Source organism: Microcaecilia unicolor, chromosome 12 (genome assembly GCF_901765095.1).
Source record: "Microcaecilia unicolor chromosome 12, aMicUni1.1, whole genome shotgun sequence".
NCBI classification, from domain to species: Eukaryota; Metazoa; Chordata; class Amphibia; order Gymnophiona; family Siphonopidae; genus Microcaecilia; species Microcaecilia unicolor.
Window position 1 is genome coordinate 18397974 of NC_044042.1, and position 21642 is coordinate 18419615.

Below are 21642 nucleotides of genomic sequence, written 5' to 3' on the forward strand. Positions count from 1 at the left end.
TTGTTCCTGGTACAAAATAAGTACCTGAATATATGTAAACTGCTTTGAATGTAGTTGCAAAAACCTCAGAAAGGCAGTATATCAAGTCCCCTTTCCCTTGCTGCACCATATGCCTGGAATAGACTTCCTGAGCCGGTGTGTTACTCCATCTCTAGCGGTCTTCAAATCTAGGCTAAAAGCCCACCTTTTTGATGCTGCTTTTAACTCCTAACCCCACTCACTTGTTCAGTACCCAGGTTTTATCATTCCCACCTTAGTAATTCCCTTATCCCTTATTTGTCCTGTTTATCCTAATTAGATTGTAAGCTCTGTCGAGCAGGGACTGTCTCTTCATGTTCAAGTGTACAGCACTGCGTACGTCTAGTAGCGCTATAGAAATGATAAGTAGTAGTAGTAGTTTTTGGGATTCTGCACGTAATCTTGCTACTCTTTGGGATTCCGGAATCTTGCTGCTCTTTGTCCTTATCCCTTATTTGTCTTGTTTGTCTGTCCTGGTTAGATTGTAGCTTTGTCGAGGAGGGACTGTCTCTTCACGTTAAAGTGTAAAGCAGTGCGTACGTCTAGTAGCACTATAGAAATGATAAGTAGTACTAGTAGTAGTAGTAGTTATGCTAATACAGTATAGTCTTGGTTATCTGACGTAAATGGGACCTAGCCGTTGTTGGATAAGTAAAAAGTCAGATAATACGGAAAACAATGGTAACCCCTTTAAAAATGCGAGTAAAACTTGCTTTATGCATAAGGGATCAGCATTTAAAATACAGTATTGTTTATTAACACTAACCAGCACAGTCTCAGATCAAACATGGCTTCCTTGCAGTGTGAGAAGATGGAAAACAAGAAGAGAACCTGCGCACTTCTTAATGACAACATGATGATGTCACTGGGGGGGGTGGTCCTGTCGGATATGCCGGATGGTCGGATTAGCGAAGGTCAGATAATGGAGACTATACTGTATTCCATAATGGCAACTGGGTGCCGAGGCTCTCACCAAGCGCCCTCAGAGCACCTTAAAGGAGGCACCCGCTGTATAATTACCTCCACGATTCATAATTACACATTCAATGGTGCCAGCTGTATGTACAGTGCCACTGAACATAGGAATAATTGGAAATGGCTACATTTCCAATTATTCCCAAGACATTTTACTGAAAATTGACTGGATAATGCTTTCTTTTCTTCTTATATGGCTGCTCGTAACACAGTAGCTTGGTGCTAAAAATGAACTGTATCTAAGAACAGAGCATTCTTAAAATTTTCCATACGAATATGTTAAAAAATTGTCCATCAATGCGGAGAACACACTGCAGTAACACAGAACCATGGTGAGAACGTGGTGAAGGTGGTTAGCTTAGCAGAGTTTAAAAAGGGGTTAGACGGTTTCCTAAAGGACAAGTCCATAAACCACTACTAAATGGACTTGGGAAAAGTCCACAATTCCAGGAATAACATGTATAAAATGTTTGTACATTTGGGAAGCTCACCAGGTGCCCTTGGCCTGGATTGGCCGCTGTCGTGGACAGGATGCTGGGCTTGATAGACCCTTGGTCTTTTCCCAGTGTGGCATTACTTATGTACTTATGTCCACCACAGTTCTCAATGGAAACACCAGGCAGTACCGAGGGAGTCCTTCACCGGCGGCAGAACATCGGTTACACCAGCAGACGTACCAGTATTTTCTCATGGGTTTCAATAGCAAGACGATAGCCCTGATCAAATATAGATTATTTAGTGCAATAAAAATGCAAGTTTTGATTAACACACATGCACAAAACAAACCTCAAAGATATCAGAAAACTGATAAAAAGTCCAAAAATGCCTTGAAAATGAATTGATGGGGTTTTTCTTTCTATGCACATCCCTGGTTCATTAAAAAATACCTGCATATTTCTAGTGCTGCAGTTTGACTTACGTCAAACTTGACAGGCTGATTCATTCCTTTCCTTTATTAAACCCCATTCCACACCATTATGGGACATTTCCTACAACCTCTCCAACCCTCCCCCAACAAAAATTCCACAGGATACATAGCAGGAGCAATAGAAAAATGGTATCTGCCTGTCAAGTTGGATTAAAGTCAAGGTGAAACAAGTAATTGAGTTTTCAGTGTGTCTCTCCACATCGATAACAAAAAATAAATAAAATAAAATTAAGTAACCCACTGAAATTCCAACAGCTAGAACACAAAAATTAATCCTGCCTATTTTTACAGCTTTCCTGTTGACTTAAGATACAATTGTCACCAGTTTCACAGTCATTAAAATGTGAAAATTATTACTTGCACAGCAGAGAAGTTTAGTTACTGTAGCAAAGCGGGGACAATTTAAAAAAAAAAAATCCCCCACCTATCCCCAACTTCAGTTGTAACGAGGGGATAGGAACAGAAAGGTCAGTCAAAATATCATGCACCCATCTTTAGTTGGGAGATTTTTGGGTGGGAGGAGAGTGATGGAAAAGCAATTAAAAAGAAAAAAAAAGAAGGTAGCTGGGATGCTGATCTAAAATCACACAAAAATATCACCAATCACACATTACCACTCTGCTAATGAAACCCCAGCGGTAGTGTTGATTTGATGCCTGCTACCTGCATGTTAGCCCTGCCGCGGCTTAGTAAAAGGGACCCTCAGTCAGTGCCGTAGCGAGGGCTAAAGGCACCCGGGGCGGGTCGCCGCTGCGCACCCCCCCCCCCGGGTGCAGCACGGCGCGACCCCCCCCCCCCTGCGGTGCACCTCCCCCCCGGAGCGCAAACCCCTCCCTCCCGGACCGTATTCTTACCTGCGGGAGGGCCAATCCGCCCCGAGTGCACATCACTCGGAGCTGCATCGGCCCCGCTGGTTCCCTGCTCTCTCTGCCCCAGAACAGGAAGTAACCTGTTCCGGGGCAGAGAGAGCAGGGATCCAGCGGGGCCGGCACCCCCAGAGCGCGTGCACCCGGGGCGGACAGCCCCTCCCGCCCCCCCCCCCCCTTCCTACACCACTGCCCTCAGTGCCGCTTTTTCTGTTGCTTTGTAGATGTACTTTGGTTTCTCTCTCCTCTTTGGTTACACATGTAAAGTTCGCACATACATACTTATTTTATAAACAATTCACTTAGGGGCCCTTTTAATAAGCCGCGTAAGCGTCTGTGCGCACCCAATGTGTGCCAAAATGGAGTTACCGCACGACTACCACATATGGCTGTTGTGGTAATTTCATTTTTTGGCGCACGTCCAATATGCGCTTCCGAAAAAAATCATTTTTATTATCGGACGTGCGCCAAGTGGCACTTGACCACGCGTAGGTCATTGCCACCCGGTTACCGCGCGAGTCTTTACCGCTAGGTCAACGGCTGACGGTAAGGTCTCAGACCCAAAATGGACGCGTGGCAATTTTGATTTTGCCGCACGTCCATTTTCAGCCAAATTTTAAAAAGGCCTTTTTTACACGCTGAAAAACGGATCGGCGCACACCCAAAACCCACGCCTACGCTACCGCAAGCCATTTTTCAGCGCACCTTTTGTAAAAGGACCCCATAACTTGCAGTTCTTGCTTGCTTCAGCCAAACTCTGCCCCCGAACAAGCCTACATGTGGGTCATCTAACAGGCTATTTAAGTAAATGCTTATTTGTTTTTCACTATGTTTTTATCACATCTGATTTGTAGCACTGTCTAATGAAAAAGAGGAATTAGAGGGTTTGCGTATTTGGGGCTTATTTAATGATTTTAGCTCCAATTCCAAGATCAGCATTCTGGCTACCTTCTTTTTAAAGCGCTTTTCTCTTTGCTCCAGTCCACCTCTTCTCTCTTCTCTAGTCAATCTCACCCCCCCCCCCCCCCCCCCCCCCCCCCCCGCACACCATCTTTCTCCACTGATACTTACATCTCCTATGGAAGCTTCTTCAGAGTTGCAGCCACAATGCCCTGCTCTTTCCAATCCCAGCATGAGTAAACGGAAGATGGACTTCTGCTTTACATAAAGGTGGTTATTTTAGAAGCTCTATTTGTGTTTTAGATGTCTGAACACCAGCATTTAGACATCCAGATTGCACGGGAAGTCCAAATCCTGATTTTATAAAACCAGGATATGGACATCTAAAACTGCAGTATTTCCATATGGCAAGGGGGCGTGGTCTGGGCGTGTGTTGGGTGAGACTAGGGAGCAATGGCGTAGCTATGGGGGACCACGGGGGCCTGGGCCCCCCCAAATTGGCTCTGGGGCCCCTGGTTTGGCTGGCAGGGGTCCCCGACCCCAACCCCCGCCAGCTGAAGCGTTTGTCTGTCCCGCGCTGGTCTCGCCCTTGCCTCCTCTCCTGTTTCCAGTCACGCCCTGCAGCAATGAATGAATGAACAGCGCAGAACGAACAGAAAAAAAGGTAGGCGTCCGTTTTACTGTGGTTGCAGGGGTTATTACCGCTCCTGCGGGGTGGGGAAATAACCTCTTTTTGCACCCGCAGTAAAACTTAGAAACTTCCTTCCATTCCCACGGTTTAACTGCGGTTCACCGCGTGTCCCCGGTCCCGTGTCATTCTCTAGTACAGATGGAGTTTTTGACTCCCTAGTTCTCAAAGGCTTATTTACACATCCCTATTTGGCCTCCTCATTAGCATTTTCTAAGATTCGCCATTCTGGATCAGCATTTCTAATTTCAAGCAACGCTGGTCTCAGGAAACCACAGTTTACAGTTCTAACTTTAGTTTGCAGCTTAGTTTCCATAGAGTAAAACTCTTTTCCGTATAGTTTTAAAACTTAGAACTTTCTGCCACAGCCTACAGCATTAACAGATAGGCTCTGCTGTGCCTTCTAGAAGCGAATTCAGTCTTCCTTCTCGCCAGGGGCGTAGCCAGATGGCCAATTGTGGGTGGGCCTGAGCCTAAAGTGGGTGGGCATGGAATTCATCCCTCCCCCCCCCCCCCCCCCCCCCCGTTTGCTCCTCTCTCCACCTCTCCCTGCCCACAAACCCCAAATAAAATACTTGAGCTGGAGGGGATCCCCAAACCCTGCCAACTGAAGATTTCCTCTTCCTCCTCCTCCTCAAGCAGCCAGCAGTCTTCCAAATGGCAGCCAGCAGCACTTGCTTCAAATTGATGGTGCTGCTGGCAGGCCGTGCATGCTCAGTGCTTTTGCTTGTGCGAAAACTGAGCATGTGCAGAAGGGCCAGTCTCAGCCTCAGTTCAAGGCAAGTGCTGCTGGCCGACATTTGGAAGAGTGGGGACTGCCCAAGGTCAGAAAATCTTCAGCTGGCAGGGTTTGGGGATCCCCACCAGCCACAACAAGAGTGTCACAATTTTGGGTGGGCCTGAGTCCAAAATGGGTGGGCCCAGGCCCACCTGTGGCTACGCCACTGCTTCTCGCCCACCCTCCCCAACTCCCACCCACTCCTAGCTCATCTCTTCATTTATAGTACATAAGTACATAAGTAGTGCCATACTGGGAAAGACCAAAGGTCCATCTAGCCCAGCATCCTGTCACCGACAGTGGCCAATCCAGGTCAAGGGCACCTGGCACGCTCCCTAAACGTAAAAACATTCCAGACAAGTTATACCTAAAAATGCGGAATTTTTCCAAGTCCATTTAATAGCGGTCTATGGACTTGTCCTTTAGGAATCTATCTAACCCCTTTTTAAACTCCGTCAAGCTAACCGCCCGTACCACGTTCTCCGGCAACGAATTCCAGAGTCTAATTACACGTTGGGTGAAGAAAAATTTTCTCCGATTCGTTTTAAATTTACCACACTGTAGCTTCAACTCATGCCCTCTAGTCCTAGTATTTTTGGATAGCGTGAACAGTCGCTTCACATCCACCCGATCCATTCCACTCATTATTTTATACACTTCTATCATATCTCCCCTCAGCCGTCTCTTCTCCAAGCTGAAAAGCCCTAGCCTTCTCAGCCTCTCTTCATAGGAAAGTCGTCCCATCCCCACTATCATTTTCGTCGCCCTTCGCTGTACCTTTTCCAATTCTACTATATCTTTTTTGAGATACGGAGACCAGTACTGAACACAATACTCCAGGTGTTAGGATAATAAGAGGGGTGTCCTTATTACAGAGTTTTAATTACATTTCATTATCTTAGATTGTGAGCCCATTAGGGATTAAAAAAAGTACATGTAAACCGCTTTGACTGTATCTGCAGAAAAGCGGTATATCAAGTATGGAAAAAACATAAACTTTCTGAATAGCAAACACCAGTGGCGTAGGAAGGGGGGGCGGTGGGGCGGTCCGCCCCGGGTGCACGCCGCTGGGGGGGTGTCGGCGCCTCGCTGGTTCCTTGCTCTCTCTGCCCCAGAACAGGTTACTTCCTGTTCCGGGCGAGAGCAAGGAACCAGCGAGGCGCCGACACCCCCCAGCGGCGTGCTCTCGGCGGATTGGCCCTCCCTCCCACCCGCCCCTCACCGCCTTCCAGGTATGTTCTCGCGGGCGGGCGGGGTGGGGCGGGGTGTTGCGCTACGGAGGGGGGAGGGTGCGTCGCGCTGCACCCGGGGGGGGTGCGCAGCGGCGACCCACCCCGGGTGTCAGCTGCCCTCGTGACGCCACTGGCAAACACTAAACATAAACATTTTAGAACAGGCGGTATGTCAGCAGATCCTGTTCTACAATACAAGAGACATAGACATCCGTATTCTGAATTAGTTGTCCTTTCTAAAATTTTGCTCAAATTGCTTTGGGGTTTTTTTTTATCATTAAATTATGAATATACTAAATTTTACATGTATATGAAAGATGTGCAAGTGGACAGTAGCGAGAGTTGAAGCCTGGATGAGTGGAATTACTGCTCACAAAGTTTCAACCGTCTGCTAATTCAATCCCATTTTGCATCTGTGAGAAAATGCTGTGTCCATCCGACCCTTTGTTATAAAGCTTTTGAATGTGTACACTTCTAACGGCGCAGGCCCAAATTTTCCCATGCAATTTTCAGCAACTCTTGTTGAATTTTGGGGATGGTGTACATAAGTACACAAGTAATGCCTCACTGGGAAAAGACCAAAGGTCCATCGAGCCCAGCATCCTGTCCACGACAGCGGCCAATCCAGGCCAAGGGCACCTGGCGAGCTTCCCAAAAGTACAAACATTCTATACATGTTATTCCTGGAATTGTGGATTTTTTCCCAAGTCCATTTAGTAGTGGTTTATGGACTTATCCTTTAGGAAACCGTCTAGCCCCTTTTTAAAATCTGCTAAGCTAACCGCCTTCACCACATTCTCCGGCAACGAATTCCAGAGTTAAGTTACGCGTTGGGTGAAGAAATATTTTCTCCGATTTGTTTTAAATTTACTACACTGTAGTTTCATCGCAAGCCCCCTAGTCCTAGTATTTTTTGGAAAGCGTGAACAGACGCTTCACATCCACCTGTTCCACTCCACTCAATATTTTATATACCTCTATCATATCTCCCCTCAGCCGTCTCTTCTCCAAGCTGAAAAGCCCTAGCCTCCTTAGTCTTTCTTCATAGGGAAGTCGTCCCATCCCCGCTATCATTTTCGTCGCCCTTCGCTGCACCTTTTCCAATTCTACTATATCTTTCTTGAGATGCGGCGACCAGAATTGAACACAGTACTCAAGGTGCGGTCGCACCATGGAGCGATACAACGGCATTATAACATCCTCACAACTGTTTTCCATACCTTTCCTAATGATACCCAACATTCTGTTCGCTTTCCTAGCCGCAGCAGCACACTGAGCTAATGGTGCTGAGCTAATTCATTAGAAAATATTTATAGAGGAAAAAAATGTCACTTAGAAGCAAGAAATCTCAACAAAGCAGCTAGATAAAGTTGATACATTCACAAGTAATGTTTAGTCCTGTTCTCCTGAAAAAAAAAATTGCATTAGAATTCTATAAAGTAACTGTCATCCAGTCAACAAGATAGTTAAGCTGGCCTACAGGCAATCAATCAGTCTGTAATTTCTCTAACAACTAGATTCAGATGAACGCTTGTCACATCTCCTCATGTCTGTCCTCTGTCTGCAGTCCCAAGCCAACAGATTTAGCAGCAAACAAATTTGGATACTTGGGGGGGGTTCTGTTTATTTTCAGTGGTGCCTACTGACGCTAGCACTGGGGCTGCAAAGTCTTACAGTCACTGCTTATAAAGGCAACAGTTACAGCTATTACTGTGCATTTCAATTATTGTGCATTAAAATTCCAGAACTCAATTACTAGATTTTAACAAATAGGGAAAAGCTTTCTAACACAGGATTCTTCTGTTACACACTGTCCTACTCACCACCTTCTTTAAGAATTCACTTGAGACCTTTCATTGACATCAATTGATTTTCCAAGTGGATTCTGTGATTAGATGAAGGAAGCTCGACTGCTTGATAACTAGGTTTTATCATGGAGGTTACTGTCTTGGACTGCCTTTCGGATCAAGTGTGTGACCAAGCTGGCAGGGGGACAGCAGTTCTGTAAAAGCAGGGCTTCTTTTGAGGGGGTACTCGGGGGGGGTACTGAGTACCGGCACCTTTTCCATTGTCTGCTAAAATTGACCCGTGGTCCCCAAGTTTTAATGAAAGAGCTCAGGCTCTACACAACAATTCTGCCTTGTCGTGGATTCTGTGACTGGTTGGAGGGGGCCCGGCTATTGTGGGATGGGTCCCTCGTGATCACCCCACCCCTGAAGAATGGCCTGGCATTTGAGTACTGGCACCTTTTTTGCTAGAAAAATGCACTGTGTAAAAGGTACATACAATGTACCTACCTGTAGCCCAGTGGCGTTCCTAGGGGGGGGGCGGTGGGTGCGGTCCGCCCCGGGTGCACACTGCTGGGGGGGTGCCGTGCACGCCTGTCCTTCGTTCGTTCCATGCTCCCTCTGCCCCGGAACAGGACAGGCGTGCACCCGGGGGGGGGGGGTTCTTTCGCGGGGGATGTCCTTTCGCTGGGGGGTTGCGCTGCATCCAGGGGGGGCGCTGCACCCGGGGGTGGGGCGCATCGGCGATCCGCCCCGGGTGTCAGCCCCCCTAGAAACGCCACTGCTGTAGCCTATTCCATAAAGAAAAGGCGGCACATAAATTTCTTTATAGAATACCAGCATAATGTGTCAAACAGACACCTAGAATTAAGGCACAATCACATCAGCCACAGAGCTGATGTAAATTATTGTGCCTGAATCACAAAAGAATACACGTGCAGTATTCTAGATTCTATCCCCCAAATTCTATATATGATGCCTTAATTTCCATGCAGAAATCGAAGCATATTCCATAACAAGGGAGCTATGCACCTGGGATCAATTTGTGAAGTCCACTGTAGTGCCCCCTAGGGTGACCGGTTGGTGTCCTGGCATGTGAGGGGGACCAGTGCACTACACATGCTGGCTCCTCCCACGACCAAGTGCCTTGGATTTGGCCGGGTTTGAGATGGCCGCCATGAGTTTCCATTATCGGGGAAAACCAATGGTGGCCATCTCTAAGGCCGGCCCCAAATGTTGAGATTTGGCCAGCCCCGACCGTATTATCGAAACGAAAGATGGCCGGCCATCTTTTTTGATATTACGGTCGGAGACGCCACTTTACGGGGCCGTCCCCGAAGATGGCCGCCCCCGTTTGATTATGGCCTTCAATATGGCCTGCAGGCGAGAGACCAAATCACCTTTGGGATGGGGCGGAGTTCTTCTACCCACTCATCTTGGGTACAGGCCCACCCAAAATTGGGTGTCTGGCTACGCCCCTGAGGAGGAGAAGGGGCTGAGCCAATGATGAGAGTGAATGCCCCCAGTTGATGTAGGCTAAGTCACAAGTATATATTTTTTTTAAGTGTGCACTGTTGAGGCGTCTTCACCCTCCATAAATCCTCCCTAGTTCAGTCTTCTTACTTGATAGATTGAGGTCAACTGTTATAAACTACTAAACTAGGAAGAGGATTACTGAATTTACATATTACATGGTGTAGAAGCATCTTCTTCAGTTCGGAGTATTAGTTAATATTAAGACGTACCCACTTATTTACAAGTCCTTCAATTACACTTTATGAGGATTTCATTTTTACCTTATATGATTTTGTTTCTCTATTTATTTAAATCTTACAGGGGGTCATTTACTAACAGTGCAACACTAACACTGATGATACATGTTATCAACCACATGGCTCACTGCATAAAATGAGCATGATAATTTTGTATATGTTTAATTGAACTATTAACATTTAAACGGGATATACGTTCCAAATGAAATCCAAAATCAAGAGTGAAGAAATTACAAACTTGGCTTTACAGTTAAACGGACGGAAGCATACCTTCCTACCGCTGTGTGTGGCAAAAAAAATCCTCTCTTTCCCCAGGCTCAGCTCTGTCAACAGAACTGAAAATTCACAGTTACCGAAGTGTCTGAATTCGCAGTTTGGAAGTCAGCAGAAACTCCTCACTGTGCATAAAGTATAACCTCGGTGTGCTTTCAGCTCCAGCCAGACACCGAACCACTTCTGGACTCTGTTGTCTGGTTGGCATGTTTTCTTTTGTTTTTAAGCGAAATCACTTTTAATTAGAATTATTTAGCTGCTCCACCCGAAACGCAAAGGGGCCACGTGGGATGAGCAGTCTCAAATGATGAATCAAGTCTTGCAGGGGCTCTTACAGTGAAAGTAGATTTTCTGACTCTACCCCCTCAGAGCCTGGAACTTTCTGTCCGCTGATAAAGGTTTGCTTGTTCTGTAATATTTCCTTTTTATATATCCACCATTAGATGCACAACTATTCAAATCTTGGTGGTACTTATATGTTTGTTTATTAATATCTTTTCCTGTCCTATTCAGATTTGGAGTTCATTTCATCCCTTTAATTTTAAATTTTGTAAACCGACCAGACGGTTCCCCACTTGGGCAGGATCACAACTTATAAATAAACTTGGAAGGGCAAATTTCAGAGTTGTGTGTGCTTTTAACAAAGAACTTTGGAAGCAGCTATGAAACGCTTTGATCCAAACCCAAGTCAGTACAGAAGATACTGCCAGTATCAGTGTGCCAGCACCAGTTATAACCAGTGGTGTAGCCATAGGGGGGGGGCTTGGGGGCCTGGGCGCCCCCAAAGTTTGGGTTCGGGTCCCCAAGGTCAGCTGGTTTGGCTGGCGGGGGTCCCCAGTTCCCACCAGCAGAAGGTTTCCTGCGGTGATATTCGGTGCTTTCCCCCTCCCCCGCACGCATGCTCAGTTTCAGTGAAATTGAGCATTCACGAGCTTCACACACGCTCGCTAAAACCGAGCGTGTACATCAGGGTAGGAAAGAGGGATCGACAGCGCAGCCTCAAATATCGCTGCAGGATGATAAGTAGTAGTAGTAGTAGAATCTTGCTACGATGGGATTCCGGAATCTTACTATTCTTTGGGATTCTGCATGGAATCTTGTTACTCTCTGGGATTCCGGAATCTTGCTACTCTTTGGGATTCCACACATAATCTTGCTACTATGGGATTCCAGAATCTTGCTATTCTTTGGGATTCTGCATGGAATCTTGCTACTCTTTGTCCTTATCGCTTATTTGTCCTGTTTGTCTGTCCTAATTAGATTGTAAGCTCAGTCGAGCATGGACTGTCTCTTCATGTTCAAGTGTACAGCGCTGCGTACGTCTAGTAGCGCTATAGAAATGATAAGTAGTAGTAGTAGGAAGGATTCTTCTGGCAGGGCTTGGGGACCCATGCCAGCCCAGGTATGTGGGGTTGCAGCGGTGATTGAGAATGGCGGGAAGGTGTGCCCCCCCCACACACACACTTAGGGCTCAGCCCCCCCCCCCCCCAAAATAAAAATCAAGATCTGGCTATCCCTCCGGTTATAACTGCCACACTGGTGAGGAAGGAACAACTGGGGCTCACTCCTGTCCCATTCTATAACATAACTAGAGGAGGAGAAAGAAGGGTCCAGGAGGGGCTTCTTTAAAAATGTGTTAACCTTTATTTCTGTGCACTCAAGTGGACAACCACAGGATTTTCCATAATACAAGGGAAATGAATTGGGAAAGCTGGAACGCCATTAGCCTGGTACAGCAGGTGTTTCCAAACGTGAAGTCTTAGACTGAGTCACGCTACGAGAGACCCAGATAACCACTCTTCCCTGCAAAAGGAGCGAAGAAAAGAAATTGGGTCATCCACCTGCTTGCAAGGCTACCAGAGTTATAAATCCTTCTTGTGATGAATGTGAAAAATGTGGTCCTGCACCTCAGGAGCCGGCTCGGTGGGTACAGTGAGTGTTGACCAAACTCCTTCACTGTGTCCAGGAGTGGGGGTCATTTGTTTTGCATCTGGCATCCCTAATCATTTTTGAATGTTGGCACCTATTCTCGGCACAAGCTGATCTGTAGTCACAATGGCCCCTCGTGTTGAGAAAACATGCCACCTTTTATGGAATGCATACAGACGTTTCCCTGACATTACCATGCGCGCTCCGTTGGGGTCAGGAGAAGCGGTTAATATTCTAAGGATGTGCTTCAGACATGACAGCAGAAACGGTTTTGATTCTCCCCTCTACGACCTCCAGCTCTGAATAGAATGAAAATGTCTGGAATGTATTCACTTTGGTTTGGCAGCCCAGATGAAATGTGGTGGATTTGAATGGCCCCAGCGTATAGGAACAGTAAGACCTTGAATTTTCCAAGAAAGGATGCTGGGGTTAGGGAAACTGATGAGGGATAAACCACTTCCTAACCAGGGAGCAGTGAGCAGGTTCGTCCACAGTGGATCTTTCATATTCCATCACTAAAACTACAGTGATCAGGGCTCAGATGACTTTGTTATTCCAAAATGCAAGCTGCTAAGCACCAGACATATCATCCTGGGTCCTAATGACCTGCCTTTTTTAAATCTTATTTTCCATTAATTCTTGAAATATACACAAGTAGAAACACTTGCAACAGAAAATACAGTGGATACCAGAACAGCAATTCTGGTCACCGCATCTCAAAAAAGAGAAGGGCGACGAAAATGATAAAGGGGATGGGACGACTTCTTTATGAGGAAAGGTTAAAGCGGCTAGGGCTCTTCAGCTTGGAGAAAAAACGGCTGAGGGGAGATATGATAGAGGTCTATAAAATACTGAGTGGCGTGGAATGAGTAGACGTGAAGCGTCTGTTTACTCTTTCCAAAACTACTAGGACTAGGGGGCATGCGATGAAGCTACAAAGTAGTAAATTTTATATGAATCGGAGAAACTTTTTCTTCACTCAACGTGTAATTAAACTCTGGAATCCGTTGAGAGAATGTGGTAAAGGCGGTTAGCTTAGCGGGGTTTTAAAAAGGTCTGGACGACTTCCTAAAGAAAAAGTCCATAGACCATTATTAAATTGACTTGGGGAAAATCCAATGCTTATTTCTGGGATAAGCAGCATAAAATGTATTAAACTTTTTTGGGATCTTGCCAGGTATTTGTGACCTGGATTGGCCACTGTTGGAAACGGAATGCTGGGCTTGGTGGGCCTTTGGTCTGTCCCAGTGTGGCAATACTTATGTACTCATGTACTAAAATAAGTCCAGTTCTCTCATAGTCCCCAAATTAGGGGAGACCCAGCAGAAATCTAAAGGAGCAAACAGAAAACAGAAAAATGAATTATCAAGTAAAGCCACAAGTGCAATCAAAGCCCTGAACCTTCTGACACACTAAGGAGTCCAGTGGACTAATGGATTAAGTGAGTGCTAATGATTAGCATGTGCTAAATGATAAGACATCCATTATATTCCTATGGGCATTTTATCATTTAGCGTGTGCTAAATCTGTTAGTGCACCTTGGTAAAAGGGCCCCTAAATCAAACAGTATGACCTGCAAGTTCAAACTACAGTGAAACCTTGGTTTTCGTCGATAATCCGTCCGAAAACAATCAGCGAAATCCGAAACGGTCAAAAACCAAGGCAATTAACGAGGACGCCCAAAATCGGGAGAAGGACGTCCATCTTCCGATACAAATTGGTAGATGGACGTCCTTCTTTTTCTACGAAATCCGAAGAAACCGACAAAAACCGAGACAAATTTCTAGTTGAAAAAATCAACGAAATCCGAAGTCAACGAAAACCGAGGTTTCACTGTACAAGGAACCCTTATTATCAAGAAAAGCTTTGAGCTATGCAGGATCAAAGAAATCATCTCTCTCGTTTTGAAATTTCACCAAACATTTAACTGGAAATCATAAAAAGAATTCCTCATTATATTGTAAGACACGTGTACAGACAGACAGAAAAAGCCATGACCTACCTTTCAAGCGGCTGACATTTCTGTTCAACGCCATGGTTATTTAAAGGCCTGGATTTTCCACTGGGCAAAGCAAGCAGCTGCCTAAGGGTGCTAAGCTGAAAGGGACCCCCTCCTTCTCTGTCCCATCAAACCCACATATTTCAAGGCACCAGGACCCATGAGCCAATGACCTTCAGAGCACTTAAAACAAAATTACTGCCAGACTACTCTCCTCCCCCCCCCCCCCAATGGCTTTAAGAGGGCAAGTTTGACAGGATGCTGCCCTTTCAAGAACCTGCCCTCGAGAGAAAGGATGCAGACCCCCCCCCCCCCCCCACACACACACACACACCCACCCCATTTCAGCATGGCACATGTTTGAAAAAAAAAAACTCCCCATTCCCCAAATCCCCCCTCCCCCAGCTCTTCACACATCTTCTGGATAGGATCCCTCTATTCCACTCCCACATTCCTGGCATGTTGAAGTGATATTATTAGCTTTGTTATTCCTAAGTAGAAAAAATAATGATTAACAAACAAAAGCAAAACAACATAAGACAATAAAATGATTCCTTTTATTTGGACTAAATAGATTTCCTGCCTAGCTTTGGGGAACTAATAATCTCTTCCTCAGGTCAGAATAGACTGAAGGAGGGAGGTTTGGTTCCCGAAAGCTAAGGAAAAAAAAATATTCAATTAGTCCAATAAAAAAGAATCACCTTATATTCTTTAGGCGTTTTGGGGGGAGGGGGTTTTGGGGGGGGGGGGGGTTAGCCTTTATTTATTTATTTTTGCATTCAAGCAGACAAAGAAGGCAATCACTATCTTATCAACCCATTTAATCACACAAGAATTATAACGTATGAATATTTGATCCAGTTGACGCTTTCAATGTGCCACCTGCCACAGGCCGTACGGCACTGGAACATCGAGTTTGCCAAAACTAGCATTCTTTTTCTTTCGGTTTTAATTTAGTCTGACGTGCCTTTCCTACAGATTAAGCTCAGTGTCTTCCACAGTGATATCACGGATTTACCTTCATATACTTAGGGCCTCTTTTACAAAGCCGCGCTAGCGATTCCCACGCAGCAAATGGAATTGAATAGGCTTCCTCTCATTTGCCGCGCGGGAATCGCTAGCACAGCATAAAAGTGGCAGGAAGCCCAGTGCGGGCTTATTGTTGGCTAATCCAGAACTACCGCAGCAGCCCGTCAGTAGTTCCCACCCCTAGCGCACGCCACTTCCGGCGCTACAAAAATATTTTTATTTTTGTAGCGCTGGTGTTTACCTGGCAGTAATCGGGCAGTGCCTTTGCTTACCAGTTACCGCCAGGATAGCGTGAGGGCCCTTACTGCCACCTCAATGGGTGGCGGTAAGTGCTCACCCCCCCCCCCCCCCCCCGAAATGGCCACATGGCTATTTCTTTTTTTTTTTTTTTAAAGGTAGCCTTTTACCCACTGCGGTAAAAGGGGGCCTCAGCGCTCCCTTTTAACACATTTGGTAAAGTGACCCCTAAAAGAGGCCCTTAATCATTATCCTAATATCAGGATTCCACATACAGTTCAAACTCCTCTTATTGACCTATAAGTGCATTCACTCTGCAGCTCCTCAGTACCTCTCCACTCTCATCTCTCCCTACATTCCTCCCTGGGAGCTCCATTCACTGGGTAAATCTCTCTTATCTGCACCCTTCTCCTCCACTGCAAACTCTACACTCCGTTCCTTTCATCTTGCTGCACCATATGCCTGGAATAGACTTCCTGAGCCATTACGTCAAGCTCCATCTCTGGCTGTCTTCAAATCTAAGCTAAAAGCCCACCTTTTTGATGCTGCTTTTAACTCCTAACCCTTATTCACTTGTTCAGAACCCTTATTTTATCATCCTCACTTTAATATTCCCTTATCTCTTGTTTGTCCTGTTTATCTGTCCTAATTAGATTGTAAGCTCTGTCGAGCAGGGACTGTCTCTTCATGTTCAAGTGTACAGCGCTGCGTACGTCTAGTAGCGCTTTTGACTCGTAACCACTTGTAACCACTCGCCTCCACCTACCCTCCTCTCTTCCTTCCCGTTCACATTAATTGATTTGATTTGCTTACTTTATTTATTTTTTTGTCTATTAGATTGTAAGCTCTTTGAGCAGGGACTGTCTTTCTTCTATGTTTGTGCAGCGCTGCGTATGCCTTGTAGCGCTATAGAAATGCTAAATAGTAGTAGTAGTAGTAAGTAGTAGTAGTAGTCTTGGGATTCCGGAATCTTGCTACTCTTTAGGATTCTGCACGGAATCTTGCTACTCTTTGTCCTTATCCCTTATTTGTTCTGTTTGTCTGTCCTAATTAGATTGTAAGCTCTGTCGAGCAGGGACTGTCTCTTCATGTTCAAGTTTACAGCGGTGTGTACGTCTAGTAGCGCTATAGAAATTACAAGTAGTAGTAGTAGTCTTTGGGATTCCGGAATCTTGCTGCTCTTTGGGATTCCACATAGAATGTTGCTACAGTGGGATTCCGGAATCTTGCTACTCTTTGTCCTCATCCCTTATTTGTTCTGTTTGTCTGTCCTAATTAGATTGTAAGCTCTGTCGAGCAGGGACTGTCTCTTCATGTTCAAGTGTACAGCGCTGCGTACGACTAGTAGCGCTATAGAAATGATAAGTAGTAGTAGATTAGCTTTGATTATAGCAGGACAAGGCAGGAAGTAAAAAGAGATGAAAGCTTGCCCTTTGTAAATCAAAATTGTTCAGATCGCAGCTCATCCTGACACCCCCTACCCTATCCCTCCCCTCCCTGTCCACATTGTTTTCTGGATGCTGGGAAGTTCCAGGAATAGCAGTGATAATGCAATGCACCCAGCCCTCATGAACTGCCATGAATTTGATTTTCCAATACGGACTGGAACCAAGTTGTTCTTTTCAATAGTTAGTTTTGAAAAACACAAATACTAAACCCTCACAGATATCAAGTCAGATCCCTACTTTTATGGTTAATGCAAACCATTATAAATAAATAAAACAAGCAAAGCACGATTGCTATCAGCTAATAAACCAAACACATCTTAATGGAGTTTGTCCACTAAAGATGTGAAACAAATTAGTTCTAAAGAGCTGAAAACCTAGCATCAATTTATTCACAGTGTTAAAAGTCATAATTTATCGGGAAGCTCATTATTTTTTTATTTGAGGTTTTGGGCCTTCGGTTGCACATTTGTTTCTGGTTTGATGTTTCTGGCACCTCCAGGGTCTTATCAGGGACAGAACTAGGGCAGGGGGACTGAGGCATTGCCCCAGGTGCTGTAATTTCTTGGGCCACCAACCTACAGTCTTTGGAGGGGGCACCCCGAACGTTCTATTATAGTAACATAGTAAGTGACGGCAGATAAAGAAATGAACGGTCCATTCAGTCTGCCCAACAGTCACATTCATTATCGATTCAAGATTAAATCGATAACGAACGTAATATTATATACTTGATCATGGCCTTTACTTGGTATTTCTGGGACATACACCGTAGAAGTCCGCCCGGCTCTGTCCCTAAGTTCCTTTTCTTTTTAGAAATGTTTTATTAAATTTTAATAACAGGGGTGGGAAATACAAATTACAAGAAATAATCAGGTAATCGCACCAAAGAATATCAGTAGACAGGTAACAGAGGCAGGAAAAGGAGGGAGGGAGGTAGGAGGAGGGGAGGGGAGAAGCAATTTGTGAATGCATTCAAAGCAAAACCTGCAATTTACACTCTTGTTTAAAGAAAGATACATAAGTACATATATAAGTACATAAGTAATGCCATACTGGGAAAAGACCAAGGGTCCATCGAGCCCAGCATCCTGTCCACGACAGCGGCCAATCCAGATAGGTTGTTAAAGGCAGCCACACTTTATCAACATATAAGGAACTAGTAAAAGAAGCCCGTTTCAGAGCAAATGAAACGGGCCCTAGCAAGGTTTTCGTCGCCAACATCCCCCTCCTCCCTCCCTGGCCAACCCCTTGCTTGTTCTGCCATTGCTCCGCCCCCAACGTCATGACATTTGATGCGAGGGCGGGGCCCGCAGCGATTTGCCACCCCCCGCCTCCCTGCCTCCCTCCCTGCCAACCCCTTCGTTGTTCTGCCATTGCTCCGCCCTTGAGGGCAGGGCCCGGAGCGATTTCCCACCCCCCGCCTCCCTCCCTGCCAACCCCTTCGTTGTTCTGCCATTGCTCCGCCCTTGAGGGCGGGGCCCGGAGCTATTTCCCACCCCCCCCCGCCTCCCTGCCTCCCTCCCTGCAAACCCCTTCATTGTTCTGCCATTGCTCCGCCCTTGAGGGCGGGGCCCGGAGCGATTTCCCCCCCCCCCCCCCCCCCGCCTCCCTGCCTCCCTCCCTGCAAACCCCTTCGTTGTTCTGCCATTGCTCCGCCCTCGAGGGCGGGGCCCGGAGCAATTTTGGTGGCTTCACCACCATGAACCTTCGAACCTTTTTGAAGGAAGTCAGAGCTTGGCTTCACTGACGTCAGTGTCCTCAGAACGTTGAGGGTGAGTTTTATTATAGTAGATTTCCAACTTTGAGGGCTAAAGATAGCTCAAATTTGTGGATCTGTAAGACAGAATGCCACCAAAAGTGAGACTTAAGAAAGGAGTTATCCTTCCAATTTGTTAAAACCATTTTTAAGCCTAGAGCAATGAACGTATCATATAGTTTGGAGGAATATTTGTCAAAGCCCACTCCAGCCTATCTGAATCTGTCATGTCATTTGCAGGACACAGACCGTAAAAGTCTACCTAGCACTGTCCTCATGTGCCAAATTACTGCAGTTTCCTTCAAAGCTCTCTCCAGCCTCGGGCCATACAGGCCAGCCCAGCAAGGGCCTTAGTTGATATAGCCAGAATTGCCATCTAAGCAGGACTTTTTTTGAGGGGGTACTTGGGGGCACCTTTTCCACTGTCTGCTAAACTTGACCCATGGTTCTCGTATTTTAATGAAAGAGCTCGGGTTCTACATACAAATTCTGTCTTGTCACAGATTCTATGACTGGTTGCAGGGGTCCTGGCTATTGTGGGGTGAGTCCCTCAATGATCACTCCAACCCTGAAGGGTGGCCTGGCATTTGAGTACCGGCACCTTTTTTGCTAGACAAAATGCACTGCATCGAAGCACCACTTGACATGCAAACACATGTGCAACCCGTTAAGTTTTGTTTTTTATACCATTCATTTTCCCTTCTCTTGAAAATATTTGTTTCTATATTAATGCCTTTTAAGTATTAAACTTCTGTATCATATCTCCCCACATGAAGTCATGTCCGTGTCATTTTACACTGGAACGTTTCTCTTTCATTGGTCTCAAAAACTCCTACTTCTAAATGTTGAATTGTTTTTAATTACTTTTAAATTATTTAAAACTTTATGTGGTGATCTATGATCTATCATACTTATGTTTTTGGTTTCATGCATTGTCTCTAGTTGTTCTCATACCTCACGCTAACATTATCGGCTTTTGTCTCACCTAGAATGTAAACCACACTGAACCCTGGAAAGGGGATAGTAGCGGTATACAAGAATTGATTTCATTTGGTGGTAAGGGCTGGTGGTAACTGGGCAGCACACAGCACTGCCCGACTATCAGCACCACGGTATTAAATTAAAAAATATTTTCTGGCGCGCACGCCGGAACTACTTCCAGCAGCCACATTGGGACGGCGGTAGTTCCGGGATAGCATTCGGTAAACCCACGTTGAGTTTGCCAACTCTTTGTAAAAGGTCCCCTACATTAAAAAGCCAGCCAAGGTTGGAGGTCTAGTTTTCAGCGTTTTATACCGCTGGTCTCTATCTTGAGTCAGACGTTTTGATGTAAATTTACTCCTCCTGAAGCAGCTCAGCAAAAAGGGAGGGGGGGTGTGCCTTGTCAGGGTAGTGGATTTGAGCCTCTGGCAGTTTGTGATAAAGACTTTGAAAGTGAAGGATTGCATTATTGGCGCCTTACAAAGTGGAACGACTTTGTCGTAAAGATAAGTGGAGTATTTTTTTCTTGGAATGCCAAGCTCTATCCTCCTACAGAACTTATGTTTGAATGTAAATAAAATTAAGTTGAGAGGGCATTATAATTTGGTTTTGTATTTGAGATTGTGAGTATCTGCTTTTTTCAGCAGTGGTTGTTTTTCTTCCCTGGTGAGGAGTTGTTTTCCACTGCTATTTTTGCAGTTTACCATTTAATTCAAGTTGCATTTTATTTAGGTGCCTTCAGTGGCATAGCCACAGGTGGGCCTGGGTGGGCACAGGCCCACCCACAAGTGGCACAACTCTGATGTGGCTGTCGAGCCTCAAGCCTCGTCAGCAGAAGACTCCCAGCATCTCTCCCCCCCAACCTCTCTGTACCTTTTCGATTTTTCAATGTTTCGCAAACAGTGACTCATACCCACAGCTCGTGCCAGTTCAGAGCCTTCCCTCTGATGTAACTTCCTGTTTCCACAATAGTGGTACCAGGTCAGAGGGAAGGCTCTGGACTGGTGAGAGCAGCAGTTATGAGTCACTGTTTGCTGACAGTGAAGCACTAAAGATTTGAAAAAGTATGAAGGGAAGGAAGGGAGGGTGGAATTGAGAAATTATTGGTCGCCTGGGGTGGGGGAAGTGGAGAGAGAGATGCCGGATGGGATTTTTATGCCCACCCACTTTAGGCTCAGGCCCACCCAAAATTGGGTGTCTGGCTACGCCCGTGGGTGCCTTCTCTCAACTTTTGGAGCAAATATTTTTCATAAGGTTGTTGCATATGAAATTTTGCTCTTCCCTTATTGTGTTCTATACAGTGCCATAAAGAGCAGCACTTGACTCGTCTTTTATGCCCAACGGGACCCACTGTTTCACTTTGGTAAAGCTTCCTCAGGAACTCGGTGCTGTTTCAGTTCCACCACAAAATATTTGCTGCCTTCTGCTCAGCATGCCACAGACTTCAAAATGGTGCCACACATTTTCCCTTACCTACCTTGGCTCATATAATTCCATCTCATCCATGTTTCCTCCTTCCTCACCTCCAGAAGCAACCAAGCTCCTTCCAACAAGACATTACGGCTTGATGGCATGGCCCTGTACAACTGATAGAGGCCAGCCAGCCATACGTCTTCCCCTCTCAGCCCCCCCTGGCTCCAGTATTTTGCAAGGTGAATGATTTGCATCAGCATCCCTCTATGAGTAGTAAGACCAACCTCATTTCTGAAATGGCTAACCTCTCCGTGGCATCAAGTCTGTGGAGTGCCCCAAGGCTCGCCGCTCTCCCCTACTCTCTTCAACGTAATGCTGATTCCCCTGGCCGCAGCCCTTTCAAAACTTGGTCTTCACCCATTTATCTATGCAGACGATGTCACTATTTACATCCCATTTCGGACAAGCTTCACCGAAATCACTAATGACATCAGCCTTGGAATAAACACCATGCTCCAATGGGCCAACGCCTTCAAGTTAAAGCTTAACACCGAAAAAACTCATTGCCTTGTCCTTACCACTCCCTTTAATAAATTCAGACCCACTACCTTATCCGTACCAGGCTTTACCTTA